This window comes from Pinus tabuliformis, chromosome 8, assembly GCF_031772625.1.
Source record: "Pinus tabuliformis cultivar Carrire ecotype Pingquan chromosome 8, CPIR1, whole genome shotgun sequence".
Lineage (NCBI taxonomy): Eukaryota > Viridiplantae > Streptophyta > Pinopsida > Pinales > Pinaceae > Pinus > Pinus tabuliformis.
Window position 1 is genome coordinate 1,741,651,025 of NC_142294.1, and position 16,440 is coordinate 1,741,667,464.

Sequence of the window (16,440 nt, forward strand, 5' to 3'; positions counted from 1 at the left end):
ATGGTAATTTTCCAGAAACCATGAGGTGGAGGTTTCCAGAAGTATTTATTAACATCTATCTAGCTTGTCTCCTTGTGTATGCTCTGAGGAACTTGTGACTAGAGACCCAACAGCAGCAGTATATTCTTGTCCTGGGGCAGAGTCAGTTCCTCAGGAGGTCTGATTAACATGGCACCAATAGTATATTTGAGCTGTCTTAATATCTGTGCAATCATGTTCTGGGTTGGGCCAGTTTTGCTTTTGAAAATACTACCATTGCATTCTTTCCAGACATCCTAGATTAGCAAGCCTAGAACCAGTGTCCAAGCATTCTTGATGAGCTTATTGCCTAAGAAGTTTCTTCTCCAATTCCTCAAAGTGTTGGTAATATTGAGGCCATCCTTGTCAGTTTGTCTGAAAACTGAGGCCACCCAATCCCATAAGGTTGAGGTGAAAGGGAAAAGGTTGAGTAAGTGTTCCATTGTCTCCTCTTGTGTACCACATAGATAGCATTTGGATGGGCCAACAAAACATTTCTTCAGAAGATTTTCCCAAGTTAGAATTTTCTTTTGTTGAAGCAACCACATGAAAATCTTTATTTTCATCGAGTGCGGGTTCTGCCAAAGGTCCTTCCATGCCTTATCAAGGTATTGATAATCACACCCTGTGGCTATTTGCTTGGCTTCTTTGAGGTTAAAGTTACCTTCTGTTTTTCTTCCCCATATTAGTTGGTCAGATGAGGATGAAACCAAAATCTTCCTTTGTTCTAAAACCATAGCAAGAGAGTTTGCTTGAGCTTTCAAAGGGATCTCTTCCCTGTAACCTAGATCCTTCCAAGTTCTCCATTTGCCATTGTTCCTTACCTAATCCTAGAAATCACTTACCATGCATAAACCTTTGTTGTCAGTGTCATTCTTGAGTTCAGTTAGTTCTTCTCTAAATAGGTTTGGTCCTTGCTACTAGTTATCCTCCCAGAATCTTGCCAAGTTCCCATTTTGAATCTCCAGAAGTTGTGCTGCTAGACAATGCCTTTATTTTCCCATGCAACATTCCAAATGTGGGAGCCCTTGATAAGCCCAGACATTCGAATATAATCCCTCTCCTACCAATTTTGTGCATATTTATGTTTCCAAAGCTTTGCCCATGGGGATGTTGAATCCTTGAGCCACCTCCACCAAAGATTTGCACCTGAAACTCTACTGAGGGTTTCGGGGTCATGAAGCCCCAAACCTCCATGGGCCTTAGGTCTACAGGGCTTATCCCAAGCTACCAAAGCCCATTTCTTTTGCTCTTCCCCTTTGCCCCAAAGAAAATTTCTTTGGATGTTCCTGATCTTTTGCAAAACTCCTTTAGGAATAGGAAAAGCTGACATCATGAAAATGGGTATGGCCTGTAGGACAACTTTTGTGAGCACAAAGCGCCTTGCTAAATTCAAAGATCTACATGTCCACTTCTGGATCCTATCCTCAAGTTTGTTAATGACCAGCTCCCAAACTCCCCTGCTTAGAGGTTTGTCTATAAGGGGCATACTAAGGTACTTAGAGGGTAATTGATCCCTTTGGAACCCTAGAATTCTGGTAAGGTTTCTTTGAATAGCAATTTCAGTATTAAAAAAGAAAACTTTTGATTTTTCAAGGCTTACCTCTATAGCATCGGCCATGCCAAAGTCATTCAGGATTTGTTTAAAAGCATTGGCATCCTTGACCGTGGGAATGCCCTGCAGCATAGTGTCATCCACAAATTGTTGGTGAGTTGAAGCCACGCCATCTGTGGTGAGTTTCAAACCTTGGATTCTTCCCTCAACACTTGCCATTTTTATCGCTTTGCTTATCCCTTCCATCATGAGCACAAAGAGGAAGGGGGATAGTAGATCTCCTTGTCTTAGATCCCTAGAAGGCAGGAATGTTCTTGAGGATGATCCATTAAGCAGGATTGAAAAGTTGGCCGTGGATAGAAGGGCCATGACCCATATGATCCAATTGTGGTCAAAACCATAAGCTTTCATCATTTCTCTAATGTAAGGCCAGCTTAGCTTGTCATAAGATTTCACTAGGTCAAGCTGTATGATCATTTCAGCTTGCTTGTTGTTTTTCAAAGAGTATACCATCTCATGAGCTTGAATGATATTGTTGAGAATTTGTCTTCCTTCCACATAACCAATTTTCTCCTCTGAGATAAGAGCTGGATGAAGGGGCTTGAGTCTGTTAGCGATCACTTTAGAAATAATTTTGTACACCACATTACACAAAGCTATTGGTCTGAATCTGTCCGGTGTGATGGCCTTTTCCTACTTCAGAATCAAAGCTATGAAAGAGGCATTGAGAGCCTTTAGGATAGATCTGGATCTTCTTTACTCTTCAACTGCATTAAGGATGTCTTGTTTGACTGTTTTCTAGCATGCTTTGAAAAAGTCCACATTGAAACCATCTAGCCGAGGAGCTTTCCCATTTTGCATCTCATTGATAACTTCCCTGACCTCATCTCTAGATACTGGCCTATTGAGATTATGATTGTCTTCCCTTGTTACCAGCTTTGGAATGTACCTTGTGAATTTACTAATAAATTGTGACCTGTCTAAGAGAGGCTCTTTTGGAATGTTAAGTGTTGAACTAGGACAGATTCCATTTCTTTGTGGGTGATGAGCTCTTTTCCTTGAGAATCTCTGAGTTTCAAAATTCTGTTATGTGACCTGTGACTCAAAGTTGACTTATGAAAAAACATTGTGTTTCTTTCCCCTTCTTTAATCCATTGTACTCTCAATTTCTCTCTTCAGAAAATCTCCTCTTGTCGGCACCTATCATCCCATTCCTTTTGAAGACCATCAACTTGAGTATTCCTTTTCTTGGTAAAGCCATCTCTGATCATAAGCTGATTAATCCCCTGAAGTTTTTGTTCAAATTCTTTTTTGGCTTTGAAAATGTTGCCGAACTATTTTTTGTTCCAATATTTGAGTATGACTTTGATGTGTTTAATTCTTTGTTGTAGCATGCACATTTTAGTGCCTTGAAAGGGCAACTCTTCCATCCACCATTTCTCAATGTTGCTGGTGAAATCAAGGTGAGAGAGCCAGATATTCTCAAACCTAAAAAGTCTATTCCTCGGTATACCCATAAAAATGGCTTCAAGCTGGACAGGCCAGTGGTCTAAACCTCCAAATGGAAGGATAAAAGCTGACATGCATGAGAAATAGGTCCTCTGAGATCAGGAATCTATCCAGTTCAGAGGCAACTTGAGAAGCCCCTCCTCTCTTATTGTTCCAAGTGAAAGTGACATTTAATGTTTCAACATCCACTAATGTCATGTTATTTATAAAGTTCTGGAAGGTAGTGGAGTCGCTACCTAGTGTTCTGGTGCCACCTTTTTTCTCTGTAAGAGATTTGATCATATTGAAATCTCCTGCCAGAATCTAGGGTATATCATGATGTCTCTTTCTTAGCTCCTCAAGGGAAGTGAGAAGCTTGAGTTTGTCTTCTAGTTTTTCAGGTTTGTAGACATTTGTAATCATGTAAATTTCCTTATCACCCACAGGTTATATTACTAGTGAAAGATGGTTCCTGGACGCTTTTGCATCCAATATTCCAAATTTTTGGGTATCCCAAAGCATCAGAATCCCTCTTGCCGAGTTGTTTGCCTTAACCTTTAGACACTTATACTTGCTTAACCATTTGTTGTGGATTTTTCTGATTTTATCCATTGAGCACTTTGTTCCTGAATGAAAACCATGTCTATTTTTTCTTCGTTTATTCTACTGCTGAGTTTTCTTTGTTTCCTTTTGCTTCCTAAGCCCCTAATATTCCATGTTGTAAACTTCATTTAGATAGGTTTGTAAAAGAGTAACTAGTGAGATCTTTCATCTTACCTGAGTTGATCATGAGTTTTTCACATTCTGTCAACAACTCATTATGTCTTTTCCTTCCTCTTTTCCCTCCTGGATTCTTGGAAGAGTGCCCCTGTGTTTCCTCCATTGCCTTCATCCCCCAATTTTCCTGGCTGTCATGGTTTCTTTTGATTCCAGAACTCTTCAACTGTGATCGCCATAGGAAGAGCTGTTGAACCCTGTCAAACTCCTCTTTTGGCAGGGAGTCAGTTCATTTGGTAATACCTTGCTTCGGAAACTTTTCCAGATCCAAGTTTTCCTTCTCAAGAATCTCCTATAGTTCATAATCCTATGTTCCTACCACACTTGGGGTCACCTCATGGTCCCTACTGAGCTCCATATTGCTCGGTGGGTCATCATCTTGCTGGTTGTTCTCTGGTATGTCCTCCATGCTAGTATACCTATCCTTCTCATTGGTTTTAGTTTTCGATTTATGGTTTTCCTCGTTGTTTCCTGTATCTTCTTCTAAGATTTTGAAACTATTGTGGCTCAGCTGTCCATCCTCGTTGATTTTCTTTAAGTTCCACTTTCCTCCTTTCCCCTTGCCCTCCACCTTGATGAAACCCTCAGGATCTTTACTTGTGGTGGTTTTTTTGTTGCTTTCCACTTTGTTGAATGGGTAGTCTTTGTAAAGGTGCCTGTGTTCATGGCACTTACGACATCTAAATGGGACATGCTCATAATCCACTGCCTGCACCCATTCTTCATCATAGACTTCTAAAATGATCTCGTCTCGAAGTGCCCCTGATAGGTCCATTTCTACATAGATCCAGGCGAAGGAAGTGTATTTGCCTCTTAATGTCACATCTGATATCTTTATAAAATGCCCTAATTTATTTCCGATAGCCTTTAAAGACTCCGACAACCATTAATCTAAAGGAAGGGAGTAAAGTCGTATCCATACTGGTACTAAGGTGAACATTTCTTGTTATGGGACAAAGTTCATCACCCATGGTCGCATGTAAAGGCCTGCAGCAGTGTAGAAATAGGGTCTTCCTCAAACACTCTATCTTTATCTTCTAAGCTTGTGAACACCACTGTAAAGAAACCCTTGGATCTGAGGTGAAGGTTTATTTCCCCCTTAGGTTTCCAGTGGTTATTTATCCATGCATGTAAGGCCTTCTCCGTCGGCCAAATCCCCATAAATTTGCATATTCACGTGTTCCGTCATGTGATCTCCGTGCACCTGTATCACTGGGTCACTTAAAACGACTCGAGGAGTGAGGGTCGACTTGGGTTTACAGACGCGTGTCACCCTCAAAGGTGCCGCTTTCTGACTTCTTCCCTCTTTTCTTTCTCCTTGCTATCTTCCTCATGATTCACTCTTTGTTCGTAAGGTTCGGTATTTCCTGTGTTAGTATCCTCATTTATCACCTCTCTTGGTTTCTTGAAGCGATGTAGATTAGTTTCCTTGTGTTTGTTCGTGGTTATTTGACTATAGGAGAGAGCGGAACTCCCTCCTCCACGATCCTCCATAGTTACCGACGCCAAGCTCCAACTCAAACCCTAGCACAAATTCAGAACTCTATGTTTGTTCGCGGTTATTTGACTATAGGAGGGACGAGAACTCCTTCCTCCACAATCCACCATAGTTACCGGCGCCAAGCTCTAACTCAAACCCTAGCACAGGTTGGGCACTCTCCCTAATGGTTCAAACCGTCTTTTCGGTAGTAAAATGTTAATTTTAAACCCTTTGAACTTTCATTAAAGCTTTGGTAAACTAATAACTTTTACCAACGGTAACCCTAGTGGATCAGGAAATAAAAAGTGAAAACTTTTTGGCCACGCAGAAAGTGCATTGACTTTTACGAGAATTCATATGTGGAGCTCCGCTATAGGGTAAGTTACCTTATTGTTACGGCAAAGCTGCATGGATCTTGCATCCACTCTGATACCCCTATGCTATAAGACTGCGGGCATGTTATGAACTAGAACATGCACGAGTTTCTTTGCGTTTGTCAAACTTGTGGGCAGAGAAGATTTTCGATCACTTAGCGAATCCAAAACATGAAGCAATTCTTGTGTATACAGCTGGTCGTTTGGTTTGGATGGCTCTCTTGTATTGCTGTAGCACAGCTAGAGATAAGTGGCGCCATCACAGGTTCTGCTAGTTTTCCACATGTAGGAATTGTTTCCCTCGGGAATCTGTCTGTTTTTGTTATAAGTTTTCTAAGAAAGCAGCTTGATCTAGAGATGGGTGCCAGGGATTTTCTGGCCACCATCGCAGGTCCCTCCAAATTCAAGGAAGAGTATGCAGATAAGCTGGAGACAAAGAATGAGAATGAGAAGGAGCAGAAAAGAATGTTTACTTGCCTCCGAAAGCTGGCAGTTTTCATTCCCAGTTTTTTAAGGCGGCGGCGGCTTGATTTAGAGAAGGGTGCCTGCGGTCTTCTTACAGGTCCCTGCAGATTCCCGGAAAAGAATAAGAATGAGTTAATTGCATGACTCATCGCCCGAGGGAATTATAAAGAGGCTTCAGTTGTAATGCTATCAAATTCGGAAGGTATGACCAATTCATCTATCAAGCAATTCATGGAGTACATATACAATGCCCACGATGTGCAGTCAGTCCTAATGAAATACGATATTCACAGCAAGTGTGACTCTGAAGAAAAACATAAATGCAATTGCATTGTGTTAAGAAAAGTAGAAGGGATCGGGTTGCCTCAAGTGCCAAAAGATAAACCTTGGGTCCTAGTGCCATCTCTGAAGTGCCGGGAAAATGAATTCCATGGGTGTAATCGCGACCTGTTGCCTGTGGAGGAGGTTGAGGGTAATTTAAACGTCGAATTCTCTTCCGCAGTCAGCGATGCGCTTGATTTTCAATTTACAACTCCCAGCGAAAATTGTTGAATTTGTAATTTCAACGCAGCTGTAACATTGCCAGAAACCGGTCAACAAACCTGCCGGAAACATATCGCACCAACTTTCCGACGATGGAATCTTCCGGCGAGCGACTCTGATAAAACTTGGTGCAGACGCGTGTCACTCGCCTGACGTAAGCCAACGTAATTTATCGGAGGCTAAATTTTGGCTGCAAACTGGCTTCCGATATTCTTGTCAGTCGTCCGATCCGATCACGCGATTTCCACCGTCGATCTCTGAAGATGCAGTCCGCCCACGTCAAGTCAGAATTTTGCGTGGAGTGTTAGGCAATCTGTTGACCGCCGCAGAGAAGGAAGTTAATGAATTTTATTGCTGTTCGTAAAAAGTAGGTATATGTTTTAATCTTGCCCACGGTTGTAAATAATGTTTTTTATGCACGAACGTATGGTGGATATTAATGACAGGTATGGTCATTATATCATTTTATATACGCAATATAAAATTTCATATATATGTTTTTTGTATATAACGAGCCAAAAAGATATATGCTCGAGTGTTGTAACATTTTTACATATGCGTTGACCAATAAAAAAAACCAGAGGAGCAGCGAAAAGCTAAGAATGATTGCACAGCAGTGCATATTGAAAAAAACGGTGGAGCGCATATATTTTCTTTGAGTTGACATTGTATTGTGTGAGAGTGAAAAGTATGCACAGCAGTGCATAAAAACCAGTTGCTCATTGTAATGAAGAGCGCGTAGTGTGAAAGAAGAAAATGCACAGCAGTGCATGAAGAAAAGAAAAGAGGGGAGCGCATATTGTTAAGAAATGTTTTTGTTAACTGGTGGTGAAAAAAAGTAAAATACCGCAAGCAGGGGAGGCATATAATTTTTCTTTGGTAAGCATATGTAAATTTATTTTACAGCAGTAATGTAAAAAGGGTTTTACAGCAGTAAACCCAGCTCAGTAAATTCTCAGGGTGAAAACAGAGTTTTGGTTGAATGTTGTTTCTGGTAAATCCCTCTCAGTAAAAGAGGATGAATATGTATCAGAGTTGGTTGAATGTATTTTTGGTAAATCCCTCTGAGTGAAAGAGGATGAATGTGTATCAGTGATTTTTGTTTTAATGAATAGAAATGTTTTATGGCTATGTAATGGACTGTTATGAGTATATTTGTTTTTAAAGCTTCCCTGTGCAAAAGCTCCTGGAACAGTGGAAACAGAGCATTGACTCTGTGGTGTTAAATTTGTTTGGTTTTTGGTATTTTCCCATGAAAAATACCCAACAGTGGTATCAGAGCTACTCCAGGCTCTTTGGTGGTGACAGAGCTAGTCCAGGCTCTTTGAAGACTCAAAGAAGCTGAAGGAAGGTGTGGTTGCAGCAGTCAAACTTCTCCAGCAGTGTGAAGACTCAGCCAAAAGAGTTAAGGTATTTTTCAAAGCTTTCCTTTTTGTTACTGCTAAAGGAACAGTCAGTGATTTAAAAGAAAACACAGTCAAGTATTTAAAGCCTAGATAAGAATGGCAAGGTCAAAGAAGAAAGCCTCCAGGCCTGTTAAAAATGTGTCTCCCTCCTCTACTAAACTAGAAGGCAATCCATTAGAATACATTCTATTTGAAACCCCAATGTTTGATGGAAACTTTGATGTATGGGAAATAAAGATGAGGGCATTCCTAATGTTTGAGGGGATTGAGATCTGGGAATCAGTGATTGATGATAGCAAGAAGAATAAAGAATCCATGGAGTATGATGCACAAGCAGCAAAGACTATTTTGAATGGACTCCCTGATTCTGTAAAGAAGAATCTAGGAAAATATACATCAGCAAAGGATATATGGGACAGACTGCATGACCTTCATGCAGAGGGAGCACTGACCATGACAATGAGTCAAGAAGAACCCATCATAGAAGCTGAGAATGAAAAGCTTGACCTCATCAAGCTTCAAGTAAGAGAAAGGGATGAAGAGCTTGCCAAGCTTAAGAAGGAGCTTGACCAATGCAAGAAGAAACATCATGAAGAAGTCATATCCATGACCAATCAGCTGAATGAAGCAAAGAAGCAGGAAGATGCCTTGACAATTCAACTTGAACAAAGGCACATGAGAGTGAATAAGCTTGTGGAAGAGATTGGACAGTACAAGGTAGAGGTCTCCTCCCTTAAGTCTGAACTACAAGAAGCTGGGAAGCAGGCACAAGAAGCTGAAAAGAAAATGAAGAGCAGTCAAGCAAAAGATGAAGAAATCTCCAAAATGAAGACAGATATTATCTCCTTCAAAATAGTAACAGCTGAAGCTACTCGTAGCAAGGAAGAAACTGAGGGACAACTGGCAAAGAAAAATAATGAATGTGAAAAGTTAGAAGAAGAGATTGTCCTCCTCAGGAAAAAGGTTGAAGGGATGAAAAAAATTATGAAGAGCTCTCAAGCCTTGGATGACATGCTCAGCTATCACAGATCTCCATCTAATAAATCAGGACTTGGATATGTAGGTGAACCCTCAAACAAGGATGAAAATGCTTTAAGCAAAGGAGATGTGAAGAAGCCAGAAAGAAGTTGTGAAGCTCCTAGTTCCAGCAAAGGCAAGGAGAAAAATGAAGGCTGCAATAGAAGAAATCCTACTCCAAGTAGAAAATCAGCTCCAAGGAGAAATGTAGCTGATGTCAAGGAGGCAAGATGCAATGGTGATCATCAAAGGATCTCAAGGCAACAAGGTTTCAGAAGTACATCAATGAAACCGCCATCTCCCAGGTACCAAAGTTCATTTTTTGGTTATTGTTATGCTTGTTCAAACTTTGGTCATATGGCAAAAGACTGTAGAGCATTTCATGGAGATAGATGTTGTGGTCCCTGACAATCTCCAACAAATAATTTTACAAGAAGAAATCATGAATTCTTATTCATGAAAAATGTAGAATGCTTCAAGTGTCATAACATTGGGCATATGGCACGTGACTGTAACTTAAGAGGGGTTCCTATGCAAGCTAGACCCATGCAAAAGAAGAAAGTTACACAAGTATGGAGAAGGAAGGAGAGGTAATCTGAAAACCCCTTGAACTCTCCAGTGGATCTAAATTTGTTTTGAGAAGAATCTGCCAAAAGAAGACAAGCACACATTAAAGGGGAGCTTGTAATTTTTTGTTGCTGAACTGTCTTAACAGACACTTTTTGAGGAAGACCTTTTATAAAGGAAAAATATGAAGTTAAATCTGCCATAAAAGCAGAGAAGAAAAAGGGGACAGCGCTCAAATGTAAAGTGTAGCAGCGCAATAAGAAAAGTATGGAAAGCATGGAGACCCTCACAGCAGTGGGAAGATAGAACATAAAACAACAGTTTTGAATTTTTTGTTATGGAGCACATGCATTGAAATGCATAGCAATGGAAGGTAGTTTCCTTCTATGTAATGTGAGAGAACATACTCACAGCAGAGTGAGTACAATACACAGCAGTAAAAAAATGTAATGTTTTTCTTCATATGCAATGCAGCATGCAAAGAAATGCATAAAGAAAAACAGGGACAACAGATTTTTAATGCACATGGGTGAATGATAATGTGTGGCAGCAGAAAAATGAAAGGAACTGCACAGCAGTGCATTGTGTAAATAAAAAAAATGAATGAAGACTAAGATTGTGTGAAGCAAGGGTGTAAAAAGAAAAGGCAGCAGCCCGTGTAATTTTTTTTTTGTTGTGTTGAGAATGCAGCGCAAAACAGCGTGAGGATGATTTCTCTCTATGTGCAAGTAATGGAGAGTAAAGAGTTAGTGTATGGGCACACAGCAGTATGATGAAACAAAAGGCAGCCACAGTGCAAATTGCAGAGGCAACGCAGCAGCAAATAAAAACCCAGGGATGACAGTCTATGGTTATGGGTATGGACAGCAGTGAATATGAAAATGCAACAGCATGAAGTTTTGTTGAAGAAATGAAAGGTAATGGACAACAGCACATGTAAAAGAAATTTTTTCACTACAGAAGTATATGTAACTGTAATGAATGTGTTGTTCATTGAATTGAAATGCAATATATGCAACAGTAGTGAATGTAAGAAATATTTACACACAGCAATGTAAATTTGTAAGTTGGGACAGTGTAATTGTTCCAAAAAAGACAGAGTATTTTGTCTTTGAAAAGTGCACAAGCAGTGCAAGTGTAGACACAACAGTGTGGGGTAGACGCAGCAAAGAAGATGGCACAACAGTGCAACAGAGAATACGCAGCAGCATAAACGAACAACGTAATGAATGAATGTTTTGTTTTGAAACTGCATCTAAAGCATTGTTTGGCAGTAATCCCTTCGTGAGAGGAAGTGAAGTTCTTAGTGAATCCCTCTGTTAAAGAGGAAGGTGCTTTTCAGCACAGTGTCTTGGTGAATCCCTCAGTCAAGAGGAAGATGCTTTTTAGCATACACATGGTAAATCCCTCTATCAAGAGGATGATGCTTTTCAGCATAGTCACTAGTGAATCCCTCTGTCATGAGGAAGGTGCTCTTAAGCACAGTTTCAGGTTAATCCCTCTATTAAGAGGAAGACTATTTTGTTGTTTGTGGAACTCCATCAGAAGCAGTTGGTGAATCCCTCTATGTGAGGAAGTGTTTGGGTAAGATTGAATGCCCAGCAGTTGAAATTAAAGGGGAGTGTTGAATTTGTAATTTCAACGCAGCTGTAACATTGCCAGAAACCGGTCAACAAACCCGCCGGAAACATATCGCACCAACTTTCCAACGATGGAATCTTCCGGCGAGCGACTCCGATAAAACTTGGTGCAGACGCGTGTCACTCGCCTGACGTAAGCCAACGTAATTTATCGGAGGCTAAATTTCGGCTGCAAACTCGCTTCCGATATTCTTGTCAGTCGTTCGATCCGATCGCGCGATTTCCACCGTCGATCTCTGAAGATGCAGTCCGCCCACGTCAAGTCAGAATTTTGCGTGGAGTGTTAGGCAATTTGTTGACCGCCACAGAGAAGGAAGTTAATGAATTTTATTGCTGTTCGTAAAAAGTAGGTATATGTTTTAATCTTGTCCACGGTTGTAAATAATGTTTTTTATGCACGAAGGTATGGTGGATATTAATGACAGGTATGGTCATTATATCATTTTATATAAGCAATGTAAAATTTCATATATATGTTTTTGTATATAACGAGCCAAAAAGATATATGCTCGAGTGTTGTAACGTTTTTACATATGCGTTAAAAAAACAGAGGAGCAGCAGGGAATTGGCTCTTCTATTCTCGGCGCGTATTCTCCTAAATATGTTTCCACAAGTTCCGAACGCCACAAGGACGCTAATGGCCGTTTAATTCTCAAATACCCTTCTGCCAAGTGGGTTGACGAGGGAACTCTGGTGTACTCTTCTTCATTCTTACTTAATGCTGTGATGGTTGGAGTTATGGGCGATTGGGCTGGAATTTGGAGCACTTGGAGGTAGTCCCGGTGTAATTTCTTTCCCCGAAATAAGAGATCCTGCTGCTATAGGTCCATGCGTGTTGTTATCCAACTTACCGGGAGAGTATGGTAGTGGATAAGACTTGTTTGCTATTTACCGATATGTATAATGCATTAACTCCTTTTAATATCAGTTATTTGTATTTCCTTTATGGTTTATATTTGCATCTGCAAAATTTGTGAACGAAAACGCAAGAAACCTTCTCATGTTTTCCAAGTTCCAAGTAACTAGGAAGGGATACTCAAAACAAGAATTTAAACTATCTTTACAACTTCACTGCTTTTTTAATGCTCTAGAGATGTTTTATGAAAAAAATGATGTCACATAAAGCATCCATATTCATTGGAAAAAGGTGATGCCACGTAAAGCATCCATATTCATCTGAGTGAAGACTTCAAGAAAGGAACGACCTAAAAGTAAGAGTGTCAGAGAATTTCAAAAATGTTTGAAGTGCCATATTTCCAATTGGTGTCTCATATGAAGGGATACGACTGTATGAAATTTTGAATCCCAGCTTTTCACAAAAGTGGCATCTAGGTTGCGGGGATTTAGATTTAATAACGTTGTTTATGAGAATGATATGTGAATGATAAAAGTAATTTAATGTATGGTATTTTTTAAAGCAATGTTGGGTTGGGATTTTGGTTTAATTTAAAATTGTTGTAGTGCAGTATTTTCTTAAATGGGTTGTCACCAATCATAGTACCATAAATATTTAATTTTATAAAATATGATATTTTTTAATATATTATTTTTTAAATTAAATCAAATATATGTTAAAATAAATTATAAGCCTTATTAATTAAAAGGTAGAAATAATGTCTTTTGAAAGTAGCAGTGTACCACAACTCCAACTTAAAAGAAAGGCAACTGAAATTGACACCAATGAACAGGTTCAAATCACAAAAAACAATATTGAGAATGATGATGATGTTATCTTTGAAAAAACAAATAAGATAACTAAACAAGTCCAGGGATTATTCAAAGAAATTTAGGGGAAAGAACCCACTAGTCTTGCTATGTATGTTACGATCAGTATGACTGCTGAGAAATTAACAAAAGGAAAGCTAAAAGAGATGGACTATGTATGTTACGACCAGTATGACTCCTGAGAAATTAACAAAAGGAAAGCTGAAAGAGATGGCAGTTTTAGACCAAGAGGTAGCCGCTATAACAGTGTCAATCGTAGGTTATGCCCACTACTACAACTATCTTCAAAGAAAATTTAGGTTCTAGTTTTTTTGTCTTCAACTAATTTTGATCAAATCACTTTAAAAGTGATTGTTGTTTGGCACAAATTTAAAGATGGAAATGAGCTTATTGGTTTGAGAACAAATTCTATCAAAATATATTCAAAATTCTATCAAAATATATTCAGTAAATGATGGTGATATGGTGGGATTGAAAAAACAGATTAGAGAGTTGGTCCAGAGGCAATTTAAATTTAGTGTTACGAAATTACAATCTCTTTTAAGTGAAATGGAAGCACAACTGAACAATGCTAAAGTGGAATTTAAAACCAGAGCAAATATAATTCAAGAATTCAATAACCAGATAATTAGATTATTAGGTGCTCTCAAAAATCGAAATGATATTAAAAAAAGAGAAAGAAACCAGGTGCTTAATAACAGCTTTCAACTTTGAGTTTTTAAATCTAATTACAACTTCTCAACCCAAAGAAAAAGAAGAAATACAATAGTTAGAAAAAGCATAGTTACACCTGTACAGCTCCCAGTTATTGGAGAGCAAGTACCCAAAGCTCCCTCGCTCACGACTTATGGGAAATGTTTCAAAATAGTGCGGAGCTTCAACAGGTACTTTGGAGTTTTTGGGAGTTTCAATGCAACTGATTTTTGATGTTTTGGGTTACTGCAATGAATAAGTGCAAACATAGGTGTATTTGACATTGGCAACTTGGGTGCTGCTTAAACTGATGGAAATGTGTGAAGGGAAAGGTATGGCGTTGGGTTTAGATTTGGATATGGGTCTGGAACTAAGAGAAACAACTTGTTTATGGGAAGCCCTTTTATCCAAATGAAGATGAGGCATCTTGGAAATCCTAATCTTTGTCATTGGAAAGCTATTCATTCTCTTGATATACCCCAATGGCTGATGGATATAAAAGAATTTAGGAAGATGGTTGGTCACTCAAACGACCATCATTATAACCCAAGCTGAATGGACAAAAGATGGGATACTTGTTAAAAAAACAATTTTTAATTTAATTTTCATATTTATTTAAGCATAAAATATATATTAACTTGGAAATTTATAATTTTATTATACAAACTCTTTTTAAAATAACATTGGATCTAAACTTTATTTTTTAATTTTTTTTAATTACTCTTAATATATATATATATATATATATATATTTTATCTCTATTATAATTAGATGTAATACATATAATATTGGTGAGGTTACATCAAGGGCAAAGAATTGAACCAATGACTTAAATATAGTGTTGCATGAAATCACCTAATAATTGAGTAATAACAAACTTTTTTCCCCTTTAAGAGTTCTATATGTTTCTTTGCTAGGAAGGAATTTGATTGAGAAATTGTTGATGGACTAATATTTTGAATTTTTATTGGCAATGTTCCAAAGTTCAATCTTTTACATATTTCTTTGCAAGATGGAATTTGATTGTCAAGTTTTGGATGGAAATAGGTAAATTATTTTATTTTTATTTTTAATATATATTAAATTTTAATATATTATATTGTTGTCGCTTCCAACTTGACATTTCCTGTAAAAATTTAGGTAATACTTCTAACCGTATTAGATACTAGTTCCCACTTATCAAAATTACCCACGTACCAGAAACTTGTATAACATAACAAAAAAATATTAATGTAAAATACTCACAATTAAAATATTTACCAGGAAAAAAATAAACAAATTAACGAATTCAAAGCTGAGACACACGAGAAGATAAATTAGTATAAGAGAAAGGTCAACTCTATTTTTTTAAAAGATGTAATTAGAGATAATAGTTGTTAAACTGTTTTGAATTAAAGGTTATTGAATTGGATGGACGGATAAAAAAATATGCAGTAAGAAGAATACAGAAGAATAGAAACTCGAGGAAAATTGGACGTCAAATGAAGAAGACTTGATCTTAAAGAAAATTCATAGAATCTGAAACATTAGGATAAGTCATGTTAAACGTAAAGGGAAAAATATGGGTTTTGAATAACGAGAAGATTGTGATGATTAACCATTGTGTGGATATATTACATTATTGTGAAACTGTTATTATCTTTAATGCCAATATATAAATGAAAAATGTGGATCAAGTTGTTGATGAAAGGTTGAAGGAAGTTGATATATTATAGGTCTAAATTCTACTAATAATAAATGAGTAAATTTTTTGATATATTACTGTTAATCAGAGAAGAGGGGAAAGAATAAGATTTTGCATGAAAGGGAGGATGAAATTGTTAGATTTAAGAAAGTTATTGTTGAAGTTATATTGAATGAGGTATAAATTTTTTTGATATATTACTGTTAATCAGAGAAAAGGGAAAAGAATAAGATTTTGCATGAAAAGGAGGATGGAATTGTTAGATTTAAGAAAGTTATTGTTGAAGTTATATTGAATGAGGTATATCTAAAGTTTTGGAATACCAACATTCTAATCACTATCTAGCTAGCTTATATTTGATGAATAGTTTCAAGGCTCACTTAGAAAGTCCCTTGAAGATCAGGGATATATTCTAGTAACCAATGTAGGATCTATCTCATGACAATGGTTAGTAAATACTTTATTTGGAGATTTCAATGCATTGGCTTTTTTTTTTGGATAAAATGATTCATCAATTGCCCTAATACTCTGTATTAAATTAAATCTGAATTTGATGTTTATTATTTAAAATTTAAAAAAAATAGTTAATTTCCCACCAATTAGGGCAAGTTTATCAAGCTAAAAAATCTACATCACAAATATTTAATCTCATCCAAACTATGGAAGCTGCACATCCATAATGCCACTACAGTCCATGATAGAACAAGTTGCAGAAGCAGAAGAAGATGAAACTTATCTAGTGTTCCCACGACCTTAAAAGGGAAGTTTCCACATTACATAGCATTCTAAAGACGATACGCATTACTTGAGTAAGGCACTGCCTCTTCAAAAATGGAAAAATTTGTGCATTCCTCCACACAAGAAGTATATGAGAAAAAACAAAAAATAGTAATCTGTATGACCTCTTCGCACAGAGGTTATGGTAAGTTCTGATAAATATTTACAACATAAGCAAATAGATAACATCAAAAAAAAATTATGTCCCTTGCAATGCCACTTCAAATAGC